The sequence below is a fragment of the Mobula hypostoma genome, chromosome 3 (genome assembly GCF_963921235.1).
Source record: "Mobula hypostoma chromosome 3, sMobHyp1.1, whole genome shotgun sequence".
NCBI lineage: Eukaryota > Metazoa > Chordata > Chondrichthyes > Myliobatiformes > Myliobatidae > Mobula > Mobula hypostoma.
In genome coordinates, this window is record NC_086099.1 from 102739273 (window position 1) to 102758937 (window position 19665).

General features: G+C 40.5%; 1 protein-coding gene across 2 annotated transcripts in view; it reads right to left on the bottom strand.

Moving 5' to 3' along the window:
- The window catches only part of anxa3a (annexin A3a), a 78798-nt gene that overhangs the window by 46223 nt on the left and 12910 nt on the right, over nt 1–19665 (bottom strand). Inside the window, exon 1 of one of the 2 annotated variants that reach the window (XM_063043534.1) lies at nt 14761–14917. The exons of the other annotated variant lie outside the window; for it this stretch is intronic. The gene's annotated coding sequence lies outside the window, so the exon portion shown is untranslated. Of the gene's footprint in view, nt 1–14760; nt 14918–19665 lie in introns of those variants that run through there. 2 annotated transcript variants of the gene reach the window in all.

Sequence of the window (19665 nt, forward strand, 5' to 3'; positions counted from 1 at the left end):
TGTGACCTGTGTCTTTGATGATGGATTAATTTTGAAGTAGGAACATTCACGATGCTCTGGAGGAACTCAGCAGGTCAGTCAGCATCAGTTGAAAAGATTAGTCGACGTTTCGGGCCGAAACCCTTCGTCAGGACTGAAGGAAGAACTTTGGGGAAGGTTTGAAGAATGCTGGTAGTTGAAAAAAAACAGTAATTTGAAAGACAAAGGGGTGGGGGAGGGGAAGCAGGGAGGTGATTGGCAGGAGAACAATGCGCAGTAGTAGAAGGAGGCGGAACTATGAGGGAGGTGATGTGAGCATATATGGTCTAGGTAGTCTCCAGCCCCTTGGTATGAATATAGAATTCTCCAACTTTCGGTAATTCCCTCCCCCTCCCTTCCTCTATCCCTATTTCACAATCACCTCCCTCATAGTTCCACCTCTTTCTACTACTGCGCATTGTTCTCCTGCCAATCACCTCCCTGCTTCCCCTCCCTCACCCCTTGTCTTTCAAATTACTGTTTTTTTCAACCACCAGCATTCTTCAAATGTTCTTCCTTCAGTCCTGACGAAGGGTTTCGGCCCGAAACGTCGACTAATCTTTTCAACTGATGCTGACTGACCTGCTGAGTTCCTCCAGCGCATTGTGAGTGTTCCTTTGACAACAGCATCTCCAGATTATTTTGTTTTTAATTTTGAAGTAGCAGCTGGCATCCACTTTACTCATATATTTAATGACTTTGAACACTTCTTTCATGTCTCCTCTCATTCTATGCCTACTTAGGCTGAAAAGATTGAATTCTTTCAATCTTTCTTCATAGCTCATACTCTGCAGACCTGGAATGAGTCTAATCATTCTTCTTGGAACTCTCCTCGGTGTCTTCACATCCCTCACAAAATATGGAGACCAAAATTGTGCACAGTATTCAAGGTGTGGCCTCACAAGCGCATTATATAGCTTAAGGAGAACTTCTCTAGACTTGGACTCCATTGAGCGCGTTACATAATCCAGGATTCTATTAACCTTCCTAATTGATTCTGTGTATTGTCTAGATGTTGATAGTGATGAGTCTACCAGGATGCCCAAATCCTCCTCATACAGTGCATTTTATAACTGAAGATCCACCCCCCATTGTGTATTTATATCTAATATTTATACTTCCTATACGTAATATTTTACATTTGCTTACAATAAATTTCATCAGCTATTTATCTGCCTACATCTGGATTTTGTTTAGATCTAACTATATTGATTCTGCTGCCTGTATGTTATTAGCCCGTCTCCCTAATTTTGCAAACTTTACTAGCTTATTTGTTGTGTGCTTGTCCGAAGCATTAATGTAAATTAGAAACAACAGTGGCCCCAAAATTGATCCCTGCAGAACGCTACTTTTAATATCTTCTCGGTGTGAAAATGATCCTCTCACAATAACTTGTTTTCTGTTTTTCAACCAATTCTGCACCCATTCACACACCTTACCCTGAATCCCTACCTCCTGTAATTTGATTATTAACCCCTTTAGGGGTATCTTATCAAAAGCTTTCTGAAAGTTGAAGTAAATGACATCAACTGTTCCATTGTCGTCATAAATTTTAATTGTCACTTCATAGATCTCCAGTAAAACAAGATTTCTGCTTTCTAAATCCACGCTGGCTTTCTGCTAACATGCCTGTTCTTATCAGCTACTTCTCCATCTCCTTCATTATGATGACCCCAAACCCAAGAAGTCCCTTGGCATCAGGTCTACATGTGTAATGACTCCCTCTCTTGATTATCACTGAGTATCCTCCTGAAGTAATGAAGACTTAGAACAATAGAACACTTTTTTGGGCATCCATTAGTCTCGTGAGACCATGGATTTGCACCTTGGAAGGTTTCCAGGGCGCAGGCCTGGGCGAGGTTGTATGGAAGACCGGCAGTTGCCCATGCTGCCAGTCTCCCCTCTCCACGCCACCGATGTTGTCCAAGGGAAGGGCATTAGGAACCATACAGCTTGGCACTGGTGTCGTCGCAGAGCAATGTGTGGTTAAGTGCCTTGCTCAAGGACACACACGCTGCCTCAGCCAAGGCTTGAACTAGCGACCTTCAAATAACTAGACAAACACCTTAACCGCTTGGCCAAATGCCAACATAGAACACTACAGCACAGAAAACAGGTCATTCGGCCCTTCTAGTCTGTGCTGAAACTTTATTCCGCTAGTCCCATTGACCTGCACCCAGTACATAACTCTCCAGACCTCTCCCATCCATGTATCTATCCAATTTATTCTTAAAACTTAGGAGTGAGCCTGCATTTACTACGTCAGATGGCAGCTCGTTCCACACTCCCACCTCTCTCTGAGTGAAGAAGCTCCCCCTAAACCTTTACTCTTTCACCCTAAAGCCATGTCCTCTCGTATTTATCTCTCCTAATCTAAGTGGAAAGAGCCTACTCACATACTTAGCTCTCGCCTACTCACCTACCAGCCTACTTAGCTACCAGGCCGTGTCTGCAGGAGGTTAAAAATGAGCAATCATAAAGGTTAAAACTGCTTAACTTCATCCTTATCTATTTACATGTACCAAATGCACCTGCCCAACAGATTGATGGCAGGAGAGACCACCACGTAGATTTTGTGGAGACCCACACTACCTTCGATATAAAGTCAGGAAATTAATCCTGGTTCAATGAAGGAAGCAGAATAAAACTGCTGAGAATAGAGACAAACATCACTGGAAATGAGGAGTTAGCCCTGTGAAACTCCAACAATGGACTTCATGTGTGTTAGACAGAAAATGAGCTTTTAATAGGCAGAGTGAAACAATATCACAATGCAAAGATCACTGGGCCATGACTGCTGGTGGACAATTAAACAATTAATTGAAGGATAAGGCTCAAAGAGCATCCCCACCCTCACTGAGAGCAAGACCCTACATGTGGATTTCTAAAGAAACATTTGAAGCATTTGTAACCATGTTCATTTGGTAATTGCAAACAAGTGATTTGTTTTGGTTTCCTCCCGAGATCTTAACATCACAGAAGCCGGTCTTCAGCCAAGTCAACCCACCCCACACAACATCAATAAACAGCTGAGAGCACTCAATACAACCAAAGCTATGAGACCAAACCGCATCTGAACTATAACATGAGAACATGTAGACCAGAGCTGGTTGTACCTCCAGAAATGGTGCCAGTGTAGTTGCAACATCAGCACCTACCAGACAATGTGGAAAACTGCCAAGGAATGCTGTACTCCCAAAATGAGAGCAAATGCAATCTGGCTAATTATTTTCCGATCACTCTACTTCCAATCATCAGCAGAGTGATGGGAGCATCTTCAACAGTCAGGATGCACAACTGCTTCTCCCTCCTCATCATCTTCAACACAGGAGCTTCCCCAAGGCTCTGTACTGAGCCTACTGCTGTACACTCCACAGGACTGCACGGACAAACACCCCGTCAATTACATTGTCAAGTTCACCAAGGACACGACAGTGGCGGCGATCATCACCAGCAATGATGAGGTGGCCTACAGAGAGGAGGTGAAAGAGCTCAAGGCCTGGTGCCAGGCAAATAACCTCTTCCTCAATGTCAACGAAACAAAACAGATGTTTATCGACTTCAGGAAAACCCATACCTTTCACACCCCTCTTCACAATGGTGGCTCAGCTTCAAACAGTTTCAAACTCCTAGAACTGCACAGCTCACACAACCTCTCATGGTCCCACAACGCATTGACCACAGTCCAGAAAGTTCACCGAAGCCTCTGCTTTCTGAGGAGGCAGAAGAGAGCTGGTTTATGCACATCAATACTCATGACCTTCTATAGATGTGCCGTTGAAAGCATTGTAAAATGCTGCATCGCCCTTTAGTATGGAACTTGCACTGTGGGTCTTACAACAGTGGACAATATTGCCCCCACCCTTGGGGGCGGTGGAAATCTCTAAGGGGGGAGGGCGATAAAGATAAAGGGGATTTGGTTTGCAGTCAGTGGTAAGGGTTGAAGCTGAGGGAGTACAGGCTTAATTTAAGAAATGAGTTAATCATCATAAGCATTTGATCCTGAATGCCTCATAAATGATTACAATGATGAAATCATCACCACATCTCTTGCTAACCACTGTTCTCATAGACTTTGTTTGAAACACATTTTAGTTATTGTAAAGCAATGTGACACTTCTGTATTTGGCATATCATGAGAAATCTGGACTGAAGAAATTGTGTTATTTTTGGGCCTGATCCATACATTATTACCATTCACTACTGTATTACAGTGTTAAGTAGTTTGATTCCTGTACTGTAATCACACAACAACACAATTCTTGTGAATAAGAGTATGATGTTCAATGGGGTAAAGTTCCAAATTTGACCTTTTGAAGGTCTTGACAACACTTGAGTCCGCAGCCCAACCGAGATATCACTGCCCCACTTTATGTATCTTCAGGCAGAGAGTCAGGTTTTGCCTGAGCTATGATGATTTCATAACTTTCCCCTTTATTTATCACGGTGCTTGGTAGGGCAAACCACGTTTGTTGAGGTGACTGACTGTTGCTACTAATCCATAATGAAAATGACGGATGACCAAATGAAAAAGAAGTGTAGTCAGTACAGTGTGGAGAATCTGAAATATGGTTTTATGCCAGCACCGAGGAACCAACAGCAGCTAAGACGTCTGTTGCATGAAAGAGTTTTTCAAATGAGGCAATGAAACCATACAGGCTCCATGAACGTTTGAAGAGAATACACTCTGATAAATCAGAGAAAGTTTGTCATTTTGTGAAACCTTTCAGAAGTGGAAAACACTTCAAAACATGTTTGTTAGCACTTCACAAGAAAACAGTGACGGTTTACGTGCTTGATACATTTCATTGCTCATTGCTAAATCTGGAAAGCCCCATACAATCGGAGAAAAACTGAATCTGGCAGTAGTAAGGGAGGTTCCAAGTAGGGTTTTTGCATAAGTCACCAGATCAAATAATTAAGGCAATTCCACTCAGAAACAATTCAGGAATGTTCAGTTTAGTTCAGGTCAACATAGCACTGTGTCATTCGTTGACTGCTGGTTGCAGAGCCAGTCTGTCCTGACCAAAATTGTACAAAATAGCAAGAATACAAGGATAAATCAGAAACCCAAATGCTTCATAACATGAAATGCAGAGTCCAATTCACAAATCATGTCGATTAAGCCTTGCCCAAGATCCAAGGCTTTGGCTCCATTCTCCGGCAGTACCAAACAAGAGGGAGAGAGAGAGAGACCGGTGAAATGGAGGCACCTTCCTCCAGCAGCTAGCGACAGAGAGAAAGAGAGGGGGAGAGAGAAAGGGAGAGAGAGAGAGAGAGAGAACGAGACCAGTCAAATGCAGGCAAACGGCACTCTCATCATTGTTGATTTCAATCTTGCTCAGCGTTTTAATCGATGAGATCAATGAGAAATGGAGTCAATCATGGGTTAGCACAGGGTCTCCAGGCTTCTTGGCCTCCAGGTCACATCCTACCTTCGTTCTTGTGCAACAGATGGGGCACCATGAATGACAGGATGCCACTGTGGGATTATTACTTTCTTAAAAACAGCGGTACCTAACATATTTACCATTCACTGTGTAATTCACAAAACTTAATTGATTGGCTGCACAAATAATTAAGTAATACTTTCATAGCGGTAAATAAAATCAAGTCCCATGCTTTCAATTCTTGACTATTTCGAGAGCTTTGCATTGAGAATGATGAACAATCTGAATGCTTTCTGTTGCACACGGATGTCAGACGGTTTGCAAAAGGAAACTGAGACATTTTAATGCATTTTTTGAAAACGTAATAAAATTCTTTGAAGACTCAAATTCTTCGTTTAGTAATAATTTCAAGAATGTTAGACATTAAATTGCTAATTTGTTAGGAGTATTTGCAAAGTTTAATGAAATCAATCTTCACATTGCAAGGGAATGTTGTGAATCTTATCAAAGTCAAATCAGTCATCTCCATATTTCTGTCCAAGTTAACCCTATTTAAGTGCAACATTGGCTGTCACAGCCTTTTCCAATTTCCAACCTCCTCTGAGGTGGACGAGAAAGAAAGAATACCAGATGATGATCTTCAGGTATACAGTGCCCACTGGGTGAGTTACATGAAGACCTATCAGAGAAATTTCAGGATATTCCCTTGATCAAAATTCCAGATCGGGTAATAAATACATGCTTGAACATTGGTAATGAGGAACCTAACAGGACAGATGGAGGAAGAATGATCTCGCTACAAAATGACTTTGAGCTGAAGCTGAAGTTCAAAAATTATATCAAGACTTTTGTTTGCAGAAAGAAATCTCTGAAGACTATTGTGCACTATGGAAAAAGGTCAGGATATCCTTTACTGCCTTTCCAACGTCATATTCAGTGGAGCACAGTTTCAGTGAAGACACTGAGCTTCTTTCGAAGCAATGAAACAGCCTGCAAGTTACTGAATTTGGGGATTGAAGACTTCTGAATGTCATTGAGCCTCATGTTGACAAGCTGATTTAACTGCACCCAGCTCATCCATCTCATTGAAAGGTGAAGAAGCAACAAAGTAGTGAATAGTTGGACAACTAATGTATGCTCTAAAACTGTTGATGAATATTGTTTTTACTGCAATTAAATAAAGTATTTTTATATGTAGCATTAAGTAGATCTGAATAATATTTGCCATCATTTGTCACAGCTTTGAATTTACAGTTCCTATTTTCTTTCACTGTGCATTGTAAATTTAAATTATTTGTAGTCTTTATGTATTGGCCAGGAAGAGACAGGGGTGTGCTGGGGATGTGGTTTGGGAGCCAAGGGAGTGGTAATCCATCAAAGTTTGGGAAGCACTGCTCTACAATTACTAGTTAAGACTGCCCATTGCATCGCTGGTACAAGCCTACCCACCATCAAGGACATACATACAGAAAAGTGCCAGAAAAAGGTCAGTAATATCATAAAGGACTATTTGTCCCACTCACATCATGGAAGAGGCCATGGAACAGCCATGTCAGGAGCACTGGACTCAAAAACTTGCCTAAAGCTGTCAGGCTGACCAACATCTTCACTCATTAAGCCACCCCACCACCACAACATACACATCACCTAGCATCACTATACGACATACAATGAGTCTCTGTATATAACAGTTACATGAACTCTGTGTTTTATTGGATTGGTTTTATATTTATATTTGTACTTATGATATTGTGCTTTTTTTATGCTTCAATGGATCCAGAGTAACAATCATTTCATTCTGCTTTACACTTGTGTACCAAAGAACGACAATAAACAACCTCGAATCTTGAACCTTTAACTACTCATGGCTGGATAACCCACTTATCTTAAAAAAATAGCCTAGTGAATCTTTTATGGATTGCCTACAAAGTTGATCTTTTTTAAAAAAATAATACATGTAATACTCCAGGTAAAGATTCACGAGTACCTTGTATAACTGTTACAAAACTATAAAATTCAAAGTACATTTATCAGTAGAGTATATATATGTCACCATAAACAACCTTCAGATTCCTTTTCTTGCGGGCAATCATAGTAAATAAAAGAAAGACCATAGAATCAATGAAAGACCTCATCCAACAGGGGACAACGACCAACGGGCAAAAAAAAACTGTGCAAATGCACAAAGAAAAATAAGTAAATACATGTATACATACATAAGCAACAAATATTAAGAACATGAGATGAAGAGTGCTTGAAAGTGAGTTTAGTAGGAACAGTTCAGTGATGAGACAAGTGAAGGAGAACGAAGTTGTCCTTCATGACTATCATAACATTGCCCTTTCTACATGCCTTTTTTATCTCCCATTGTCATATGTACCCCACATCCTGGCTACTGTTTTGTGGCCTTGATATAAATCCAATCAGGGTTCTTTTATCCTTGCAGTTTCTCAATTCTGTCCACAAGGATTCTACATCTTCTGATCCTATGCCTATCTAATAATTTAATTTCATTTTTACCAACAAAGTCACCTAATTCCCTCTGCCTACTTCCCTATCCTCTTAATATAATGTGCATCCTTGGATATTAAGCACCCAGCTGTGATCTGTTTTCAGCCACAACTGTGTGATACCCACAGTGTCATCCCTGCCTATTTCTAACTGTGCTACAAGATAGTCTACCTCATTTCATATACTGCGAGCATTCGAATATTACACAATCAATCCTATATTCACCACCCTTCTTTTCAATTATCTCCATATTGCCTGAAGTTAAATTCTTATCCCTTTCTAAACTTATTCTTTACTCTGAAGACTTTAGTAATCTCCACTGCACTCTCCATCCCTTTTACTTTATCTACGCCACCGTAACACCTTCCAAAGCTACAGTGATTGGAAATACAGCTTCCAGCGTCGGTTCTCCCTGTCCTTCTGATTCTGGCCTCTTCATACAAGATGATCGGAAATTATTCCCAATCCAAAGCTCCACTGACATCTGTGGATCTGTGGAATTTCACACAACATGTAATTTTCACTGAAAAAGAGAAGTGCAGTTAGCATTTCTGTTTGTCATAGAAATAGATCCAAATTCCATTTGTTGTTTCTTTGAATGCGAGTTGAGCAGTTAACTATTGGTTCGTTCTCCAGCTTTGGAGGGCTGAAAAACAGTGGATTTATTTGGAATTGAAATCCGCATCTCTAGAAGGTCTGCGGCTTATATAGAATTAATTTAACCGCACATGAGGCATTCCGCGATTAGCAAATAAAGGGTGTGATCTGAGTTGGGGAGAAGCTGTAATAAGCAGTAACACTGGCCAGATTTTGCATTCTTCCAAACAGAATCGTAGAAACTATCAGGTAAAGCAGACAGAATCAGCTGCACCTCTAAAGAGCTAGAAGTTAGTCTATGTTTTCTCACCTTTGCCTTTTCACATACCATATCTGTTATATACAATATATGCATACATCTTCAACAAGAGGAAGTTTGCAGTTGCTAGAAATCCAAAGCAACACACACAAAATGCTAGAGGAACTCAGCAGGTGAGACAACATCTATGGAAATGAATAGACAGTTGACGTTTTAGGCCGAGTCCTAATGTCGACTGCCTATTCATTTCCATAGATGATGCCTAACCTGCTGAGTTCGTCCAGCAGTTTGTGTGTGTTGCATATGTATATATCTGACTATTGCATTAATTCTTTCAGCCAAGATTAATCCAGGTGAAGGATTATCCATGTTATCCTCCTGATCTTTATTAAATAGGATTTAAATTATCCATCTGTACTTGAAAGAGTTCTACTCCTTAGATGATTCATGGTGTTGGGTTGATAATACGATATCAGTGTATCCTACTAAAACTTGAACAAGCACAAATGTCTTGTATCTACCAAACTGTTTGATACCAAGGATGTCTGTTCCTTCAATGACAGGATCATTATGTTCTGTTTACCACAGAGATAGTTTCATTCTTAGTTTCAGGCATTCCTTCAAGTCAAAACAAAGCATCATGTACTTGTTATAATTATAACACAGAGTACAAAATAATCATTATCAAGTCAGCAATAAGACAATGGTATAATCAACTAGAGTCCCACCATAAGGTGGACTTAATTCAAGACAAATTCACTCAGTTTCTCGTTTTCAAAACAAGCTCATTATAAGGCACTCAGTCATAGGCAGTGACAACAGGATCCTTTTTATTTAAATCTCCACCTTCTACAAAGAACATAGAACAGTATAGCACAGGTCAAGGCCTTTCAGTCCACAATGTTGTGCTGGACCAGCTAAAAAGTAAATCAAAAACACCCAATCACTGACCCCTCCTCCCTACACAAGCTCCATCTCTCCATCCTCCTCACATCCATGTGCCTATCTAAACGCCTCTTAAGACTCTCTAATGTATTTGCCTCTGTCACCATACCAGGAATTCACCACTCTCTGAGTAAAAAACTTACCCCTCACATCCCCTTTGAACTTTACACTCTCTCACCTTCAATGCATGCCTGCCCTCTGGTATTAGATATTTCAACCCTGGGAAAAAGATACTCCCTCTCTACTCTATCTGTGCCTCTCATAATCTTATAAACCTCTATCATCTCCCTGCCCGCCTCCACTGCTCCCAAGTAAACAACCCAAGTTTGTCCAACCTCTCATGACAGTACATGCCCTCTAAAGCAGGCAGCATCCTGGCAAACCTCTTCTGGACCCTCTCCAAAGCCTCAACATTTTTCCTACGGTGGGGCGACCTGAACTTGGCAAAATATTCCAGATATGGCTTAACCAAAGTTTTATAAAGATGCAACGTAACCCCTTGACCTTTGAACTCAATGCCTCGACTAATAAAAGCAAGCATTCCATTAGCCTTCTTAACTACCGTATCGACCTATGTAACCACTTTCATGGAGCTATGAACTTGGGCCCCAAGATCTCTCTGCTCAGCATCGCTGGTAAGGATCTTGCCCTTAACAGTGTGCTGTCTCCTTGCATTTGCCCTACCAGGGTAAAACACCTCACATTTATCTGGATTAAACACTAACTGCCATTTCTCAGCCCATGTCTGCAACTGATCTATATTGTGCTGTCTTCTACACTATCCATATCCCCACCAATCTTGGTGTCATCCGCAAACTTACTAACCCACTCATCTACATCTTCATCCAGGTCATTTGTGTACCTCACTAACAGCAGGGGTCCCATGTATATCCACCGGATCATGAGTGCAACCGAAGAATAATCAAACATTTTATTTTATGCTAATAAAAAGTAATTTTGAATTTTTGAACAATATCAAGAAATACCATTACTGATTTTAATGTGATTCAGAATGGCTAGTTATCAGATATCATCTTCCTGTTTGATGTTATGCCTGAGCCTAATGGCCCTCACTTGTATAAAAGTTGCTCCACAATATGATTTCTCAAGGGAAGTGACAAAAATACTGAGCAGGCAAGCAGTACAGGAATGGTTCACATAGGCAGGAATATTTTGATAGGGCCACAAGGAGCATTCTGATCTAACTAAAATTAAAGATAATAAAGGTTTCCCAGCACTTCAGTTAAGGACAATTACCACTATAATTAGACAGATTATGCATGATGCAAGCTCTACCCATGAGGCCCTCAAATTTGCTATTGTGGTCCTAGACATCATCCATGTAAGATAATTTTGAGGGGAAGCATGAGAGGAGCAACTTCGTGTTCTCCCACAGCAGCCCATCCAATGAAATGCAGAGATTCACGTCACTCAGCCTATCAGGACTGAAGCAAGGCACTTCAGCACTGGAGGACCATATAACAGGGGGATTATGTGCTTCACAGACACTCAGTACAGTGTCAAATTGATGAAAGTTCTTCCAACTGCATTCTACTTAGTGGCCTGTCCTATCCCTTCCCTATATTTAGATGATTAATGCAAATGACCACAATGGATTGGCCACATGCTTTTCAGCTCAAAAGTAGGGGTTATTTATTTATTTATTTGTGCTTGAATTTAGCAATACCGTGCAGATTAGGCTGTTCCAGTCCTTCAAACTGAGCCACCCCAGCAACCCCCAACAACTCCGATTTAACCCTAACCTAATTTACAATGACCAATAACCTATCTGGTACATCTTTAGACTGTGGGAGGAAACCAAAGCACGAGGGGAGAACCCACGCCTTCCACAGGGAGGACAGACAGACTCTTTACAGATGACGCCGGAATGGAACTCCAAACTCTGAGCTGTAATAGTGTTGTACTAACCACTACGTTACTGTGGTGCCAGTTACCTGTCCACATCTATTCACTTCACTATTTATACAAGGAAACTGGTGGTAAGAAGTTTGCAACGCCTAACAATATTGTTTGTGGGATATTTCAGACAACCGGAGTCAGATTAGGTTGTAAGCTCAAAAGGTTCTGCAGATGGTGGAAATTTACACCAAGACACAGAATGCTGGAGGAACTCAGCAAGACAGGCAACACGCTATGGAGGAGAATAACATTTGATATTTCAGTCTGAAACGTTTCATCAAGACTGGAAAGGAAGAGGCAGGAACAAGAATAAGATAGGGGAGAGAGGGGAGGTACTCACACTTCAGTTCTCTCCTATTAGATTCCTTCTTCTTCAGCCTTTTACCTCTTCCACGTATCATCTCCCAGCTTCTCGCTTCACCCTCTCCCCCACCCACCTACCTTCCCTCTCACTGGGTCTTGCCTGTAACCTGCCATCTTGTACTCTCTCCCCTCCCCTCACCTTCCTACTCTAACTTCCTTTCCAGTCCTGATGTAGGGCCTTGGCCTGAAATAGCGACTGTTTACTTTCCATCCTAGGTGCTGCCAAACTTGCTGAGTTCTTCCCGCATTTTGTTTGTGCTGTCAAATAAGTTTGTAGTGTATCTTTGCAAAGGCTTTGAACTAATTGCCCCCTCCCATTAATGTGCGCTGTAGTTTATCATGTGGGGAAGAATACACTCTAATGATCTGGCCTGACTTAGTCTCTAATTTTATTTTGCTTTCTTCAGAACGGTAAAACAAGTCCAGAACCTACACATTAAAGTTATTTAAATTATAGGCCTGCCAATTCAGTTGCCCACTTCCATCTCACTTCTCGAAAAACTTCTTGAACCCCTTCTCCTGCCCTGAGAAATAAAATCATCTCTGTTGACCCTATTACCTTAAGTTTTGTCAAAAACCAACAAACACAATTAATTCGTGTGTGTCAGAAGGAAAGGTGGGCTTATCCCTGCCCTCGAGAGATTCTTCCATCCCTTCGCCTTAATTTTTTGCTTTCAGGTGACTGTTCGTGGTATTAACCAAGTTGCACCATTTTCCTTGCATCAAATGTTTCAGAGCTTCCAACAAACTTATTCTGAGATGCCTTATGAAGCATGTAGTAAGATCCAGATGTTACACTTATTGTTATGCCTTATCTATGATATCTTAAAATAGTGACTCTTGTGATACAGGTGCAAATCACTTTTTCTTCATCAAAACTTCAGTAATTTTTTCCTGATATGCACATACTTTGAAACATGCTTTCATCTGTTTAAGAAGGCAAATATTTTATCATTTATACTCATATTTGAAAATGTTCTGAATTGACAAGTTATCCATTAACTCTTCTGTACTATTAACTTGAACTGGAAACTTTTGTAAGCACTGAGCTTCCCTTTTTGCTAGTCCAGCACTTTTGCTCAATTCAATTTCCCAAAACTAACATCAGGGACAGTTTCTTTCCTGTATAGCTATCGCCAATTAATAAAGAATCAGATCCAGATGTATTCTGTAACATGTTATTTCTAGAATCAACGTCTTGTTTGACATGAAATTTGATGATTTGCTACAGCAGTATAGTGCAAAGGCATAATTACTATAAATTACAAAATCGCTAAATAGTGCACATAAAAAAGGAATAGTGAGGAAATGATCATGGACTGTTTAGAAATCTGACGGCAGTGGGGAAGAAGCTATTACTGAATCACTGAGTGTGCGTCTCTAGGCCCTGATGGCAGTATTGAGAAGAGGCTATGTGCCGGATGGTGACGGTTCTATTTGATACATGCCACTTTTTTAAGACACCACTTTTTGAAAATGTTCTCAATGGCAGGGAGGGCTGTGGCTGTGATGGAGATGGCTGAATCTACAATCCTCTGCAGCCTCTTTTGATCTTGTACATTTGAACCTTCATACTAATCTGTGAGGCAACCAGTCAGAATGCTCTGCACTGTACATCTGTGGAAAGTTGCAAGAGTCTTTGGTGTTATACTAAATGCCCTCAGACTCCTAATTGGCATGGTTTCCTCATGATTGCATCATTGTATTGTCCCTAAGACATCTCCTCGGAAATGGTGATACCCAGGAACTTGAAACTGCTCATCCTTTCCACTGCTGATTCCGCGATGAGGATTGGTATGTGTTCTCTCAACTTCTCCTTCCTAGAGTCCACACTCAATCCTTGAGTGAAGGTGGTTATTGTAACACCACTTAATCAGATGATCTCTTTCACTCCTCATCACCGTCAACAGTGACATCTTCTGCAAATTTATAGATGGTGTGTGAGCCATACTTAGCCACAGTCATGAACAGCTAGAGTAAAGCAGTGAGCTGAGCATGCATGCTTGAGAGATGCCTGTGTTGATTGTCAGCGAGGAGGAGATGTTAATGTCAATCTTCACACTGTGGTCTCCTGATGAGGAAGCTGAGGATCCAGTTGCACAGAGGCTAGGGTTTAGAAGCATATGTATTTTCCTAATTTCTATTTGAGCAACAGATGAAATGACCCAGCAGTATTCCCTGTTTTTCCAATACATTTCTCAAATTGTAAGCAGATCTCATTCCAGCTCAGAAGGTTGTGTTGCATCCACACAGTACATGTTATTTCCTTTCTCATTTCTTAATTCTATCTATATCAATTCTGTCTTAACAGCATTCCCTAGGGTTTCTATAATTTCCAGTGCAAAGATGTTCAACTTAAAACTCTGGAATTCCAGAACTTCAGAATTAACTTACTCTCCTGAGACAACAGTTTTAATTAAAAAATCAATACCCATCTGACCCTTTCACCCCACCATTCCCTACCCTAAATTATTGCACATAACTTACTAGGTTTGTTCTTGTTTAGCCATTGTCTAATTATTAATATTTAGAGCAATCACAATCCTACATAAACGAAAAAATCAACCAATTGAAAACTATGTTCACAAACTTGTCCCTGGATCAGTCAACATGTTGCCCTTCAACAGGAAACTGCAGTAGTTTAGTACTTACTGTAAAGATGTAAATTTTAGTTTAAAGTACTGTCTTTACCCTGCAAAGCAAAACTAATATTTTTTGACTATTTTGTTGATTTTTGATACGCATTATTTTTTTTACCTTAATCTTCCTGAGACCTTTCTCCCCAGATAAAGCGGAAGTCCTCTGGAACTCAGGCAAGCAATTTGCTCAGGTTCTCCTTTATATACATAATAACCGATCGGAAATGATGCAGTACCACTGCAATCAGATTTTGTGGTTTTTTATGCAAAGCTCCTGAATGGCCCGCTTTGGTGCAGAATTATAGGCTTATTTCACAACCACACCACAAAGGAGGGATCTTTGCCTCTGCAGCAATTCCAGATGCTCCATGAAGTCCCTGAACATAGCCTTTAGTTTGGTTCAGCTTGTAACTAAAGTCAGAATGTTTCTTTTAATGGCATTCTTTCCATGAAAAACCTAAAAATAGAACAAAATCCCATTTAGCCTACACCTCAATTATATTTGTCAAACATGTACACATAATAATATATTCCATCGAGATAAAAGTGATCTGTAAGTTTAAGCACACTTTATGTTCTGCATTCATCTACAGTGTATATAGTTGGTGTACACAGTACCTCCATTGTTCCTATCTAATTTCAGGATTAAATCATAATTTTCCTGCCTAATATTAAATATCTTGTTCGTGTAACCTTAAATGTTCAACTTGAACCCCTTAAAAAATCAGCAAATATTGAAAATTTCCCCTCAAAAACTGTACATTTACTAAAATACAGAGAAATAGTTAGGTTTGGGTGAAACCTAACAATTGTGTAAAATTTAAAGCAGAAAAGTACCGCAGAAATTTTTTTACGCAGTTTTTTTCTGACATCATAAACTATATGTAATTGAATAGTTTAAGTGAAGTCTTCATAAGGGCATCTGTTAAGAAAGGTGATCTTTGAGAGATAATAAACAAAATTGATATTTTCTTCCAATTGGATTTGGAATAAGCATGAGGAAAATCTACTGTAGATGGATTTGTCAGCATGGTAATTTGTACAAAGAAACTACAGAGGATCTTCACGAACATTTTGGGTCAAATGACATCTTTCTACTGTACCCTAGTTTACTTCGCAGGACAAATGTTGGAATGTGAACCCATTCCAGGAATATGGTATTGGACATACAAGCAATGTGGCTTGCCCAGTGAAGCCAGACTTGGTCCCTCTTTTAAATTACAAGGGTCTCAATTTTGGGCATGCTGGCTTGGAAAAGGAATCGGACACTGAGTTGCTTATTCTTCCAGTGAATTTGGAGAATTTTGCAGAGGCAACATTGCTGGTGTCCCTCCATTGTCTTGAGATGACTGCTGTTGACAGCCCAGTGCTCAGAAGCATGTTGAAAGAATCGAATTAGATCAATGAACTAGGCCACAAATAGATTAATAAGTTTGGGTCAAAATTATCAAGGAGCATTTCAATTTCCATTTGCTGAGTACACATATGTGAGATGAATTTATAAGAATTATATTCTTTAGTCCAAAATCAGAATTGAGATTGATACAATTGATATAGCTCCTATTTCCGTTCTGTTACAAAAATGCAAATTGAATGTTTAAATAGCCAATCAGAGTAGGAAATACATTATTTGAGGGAGAAAGAACTGTTTGTCATTCATTGTAACCAACATTTGACCAATTGATTGCTAACCACCTTAGCAAATGTGTGCTCAGGTAAAATATCTTAACATTTTTCATTTCCATAGAAGAAATATCCAAATTAGCACAAATCATTGTCCCTCGTTCAGAAACCAAACATTTCAAATCGGATCAAAGTAAATTTATTATCAAAGAATGTATAAATTATACACCTTGAGATTTGTTTGCTTACACGCAGCCACAAAGCAAGAAACCCGAAGAACCCAAATTTAAAAAAGAAAGACCATAACCACTGTGCTGAGAAAGAGGGAAAAAAACACACACATCATGCAAACAGTAGATGCAAATGACAGCATTCCAAACCACACTGAGTCCTTCAATCCGCCCCCTGGAGCACCTGCAGTAGTAGGCCCAAGCCTTGACCTCAAGTTCATCATATTAGCAGGCAAAAATGCCATAAAATTTACAGAGATCGCAGCCATTGGAGAAAGGAACAAACATCGCGAGAGAGCGAGCTAAATCAGTCTGACTCCACACTCAGGCTTTCCAGTCTATCTGGGCTGGCATTTAAGTCGTCCAACACCAAGTAGTATCTCGCTCTAGGGCACATACCCTAGTGCAGCAACATGATTGAGCCTCACAGCCTGAAGCAGTTCACAATCTCATCAAATCGACTCGGCACTTGGAGTGATCTAACATCTAACCTCTCTTCTGCATCGACTGCCCTCCAATTTTTCCCTGCAACAGCAACAGTGATATCAACTCCATTTGTGGCCGCGTCTTGAACATGTTGTGTTCTAGCTTTGTGGTGCTCCCACATGGTCCATCCTTTGAATCAGCTTTACCTCAGCTTGCATTTTTATTGTTTACAGTTATAGTTGACCACAATTTACTTCAGAAAAGGTGTTATTAGTAATGCTTTAAATCATATTTCTTGCATTCTGCTCAACCAATAAGCTTTCGCACAACTTCTGAGGTCGTGAGCAATGAAAGAGGAATTAATTATATAACAGTTTTGTTGCATGGTTCAGCTCCCAATCCCAGCATGCTTGACACTTGAACACAATTAAACTCATATATTGTTCATCCTGCAGTCAGACTTCACCAGAAAGCTTTCTGTTTCATGCTCATTAATTAGAACTGTGCAACTGATCTTCTATATAAAGCAGACATTGCTGAATTCTGATTTTATGTTACCCTATGACATATCATCAAGAAGACCTCCTCGTTCGAGCTGATAATGTAAATATCCACATCTATTCCAAATAGATACAATTGAATCCCTAACTAGAACAAAGCAGTCAGAAACTATTCTGAATTCCTAAGATGTTCAGATTACTCGGTTAATTGGTCACCTGGGAGTAACTGGGTAGCACAGACTCATGGGGCCAGAAGGGCCTGTTACAGGGTTGTATTTCTAAAATCTAAAATCTAAAAATCTAAATACAGATCAGATATAAATTCTCTGTAAGAGAATTGACTCAATCACTGATGATCTTCTATAGAATGTAACCTACATTAAGCAGTTAGATTGGACACCACTTTTTACTGCTGCCTATGAAACTCTCCTTTGTACTTAAGCAAGGCTGCCCTTTGTTTTCTATTTTCATCTTATGCTCAATCTTAACTTTTGCAAGTCTATCAGGAGAATAAAAGGACAATGATCCTAGGAAATAAAGACACTAATCTTAAAGCCACAGAACAGGCAAAGCTATTGCTTTCTGCTGGATCGACCCTTTGCTCCACAAATTAATGAACATCGGTGATGAATTCACACCAATCTTGGGGCCAGAGAGGATAGCAGCAAAAATGGGGTCATGTTGCTTGGCAACTAATCTGACCAATCCTTTGTCCTCTTCACCATCAAATTTAATTACCTGAAGATATTGGGAAGCAAGGGCCAGAACATGCACCAACCCAGATGGTGCAGGTAGACAAGGTGAAGCAGATGTAGGGATTGTGGAAGCAGCACTATTCCTCACAATTTTTTTAATGCATTTGCTCACAAGGTGTGATGGTGTTGGCCATGCTGTTATTCATTGTCCATCCCCAATTAAACCGAGTTTTCAGTTAAGAGTCAATCACATTGGTGCATTTGCCATCATACTTACACAGGCTGGACCAGTAATGATGACAGACTTCTTGCTCTAAAAAGAGTTCTTACAAGAGTTAAGTAGTCTTCTGGATGGTTGTTCATCCATCGTTGGTGTTGATGAGGACCTCGACACCATAATGATGGTGTCGAGACTAGCGCGTGATTTGGATTTAAGTGAGGGAGAGTTGCGCAGCGTCAGCCTCACTCTCTCTTCCCAATTCCCATCTGGATCCAGTGGCAAGACAGAGTCTAGACGGCTGGGGATGGGACTAGGCACAGTGGATGACCAGGACATCTTCTGTGTCTTGTCCTGCTCTACACGTTCCACGACGCTTGCAGAGACCGCCTTCTTGACCGTTGGTCCTTCCATTGGTCTCGTCCACTCAATCCACCGGAGTCTGTCTTCACATGCTGGGATAGACAACTCCCTATCTCACCGAGGGTTTGAGACCCGTCAGTCTTCTGGATACTGTTGCTGAGAATAGCCTTTATTTTTTAAAATTGTAAATGCATTTAAATTAATTTAATTACTAAAGCAATGGAATTTAAACCATGTAAGGACAGGCAGCAACACCTGTGCCATGATTCTTCCAAACATTGCTGCTCCACAAGGTTATGTCACCGGCCTACTACTCTACACCCTATACGCTCATGACTGCGTGGCCAGATTCTGCTCGAACACCATCAACAAGTTTCCAAATGGTGCCACTGAAATGGACTGCATCTCCAATAATGGTGAGTTGGTGTACAGGAAGGAGATAGAGAGCAAGTGACACGATGTCATGACAACAAACTTCCCCTCAATGTCAGCACCATCAGTCTTTTGCTCAATGTCCAGTCTATATCAATAATGTTGAAGCTGAAAAGGTTGAGAGCTTCATGTCCATAGGTGTGACATCACCAATACCCCGTCCTGGTCCAACCACAAAGAAAGCTTTTAATATTTCTACTTCCTCAGGAGCCTAAAGAATTTTGGCATTTCCCCGTCAACTCTTACCAATTTTTCGTGATGCACCATAGAAAGCATTTTGTCTGGATGCATAATGGCTTAGTAGGGAAAGTGCTCTGCTTGTGACCACAAGAAAATGCAGAGAGCTGAGAATTCAGCTCAGCATATCACAAAAACTAGCCTCGCCTCTATGGACTGTTCTTACTTCTCACTGCCTCAGTAAAGCGACAAGCATAGTTAAAGACCCCACCCTTGCCAGACATGATCTTTTTTCCCCTCTCCCATTGGGCAGAAGATACAGAAGTCTGAAAACTTCTATCACACTGATATCAGACTCTT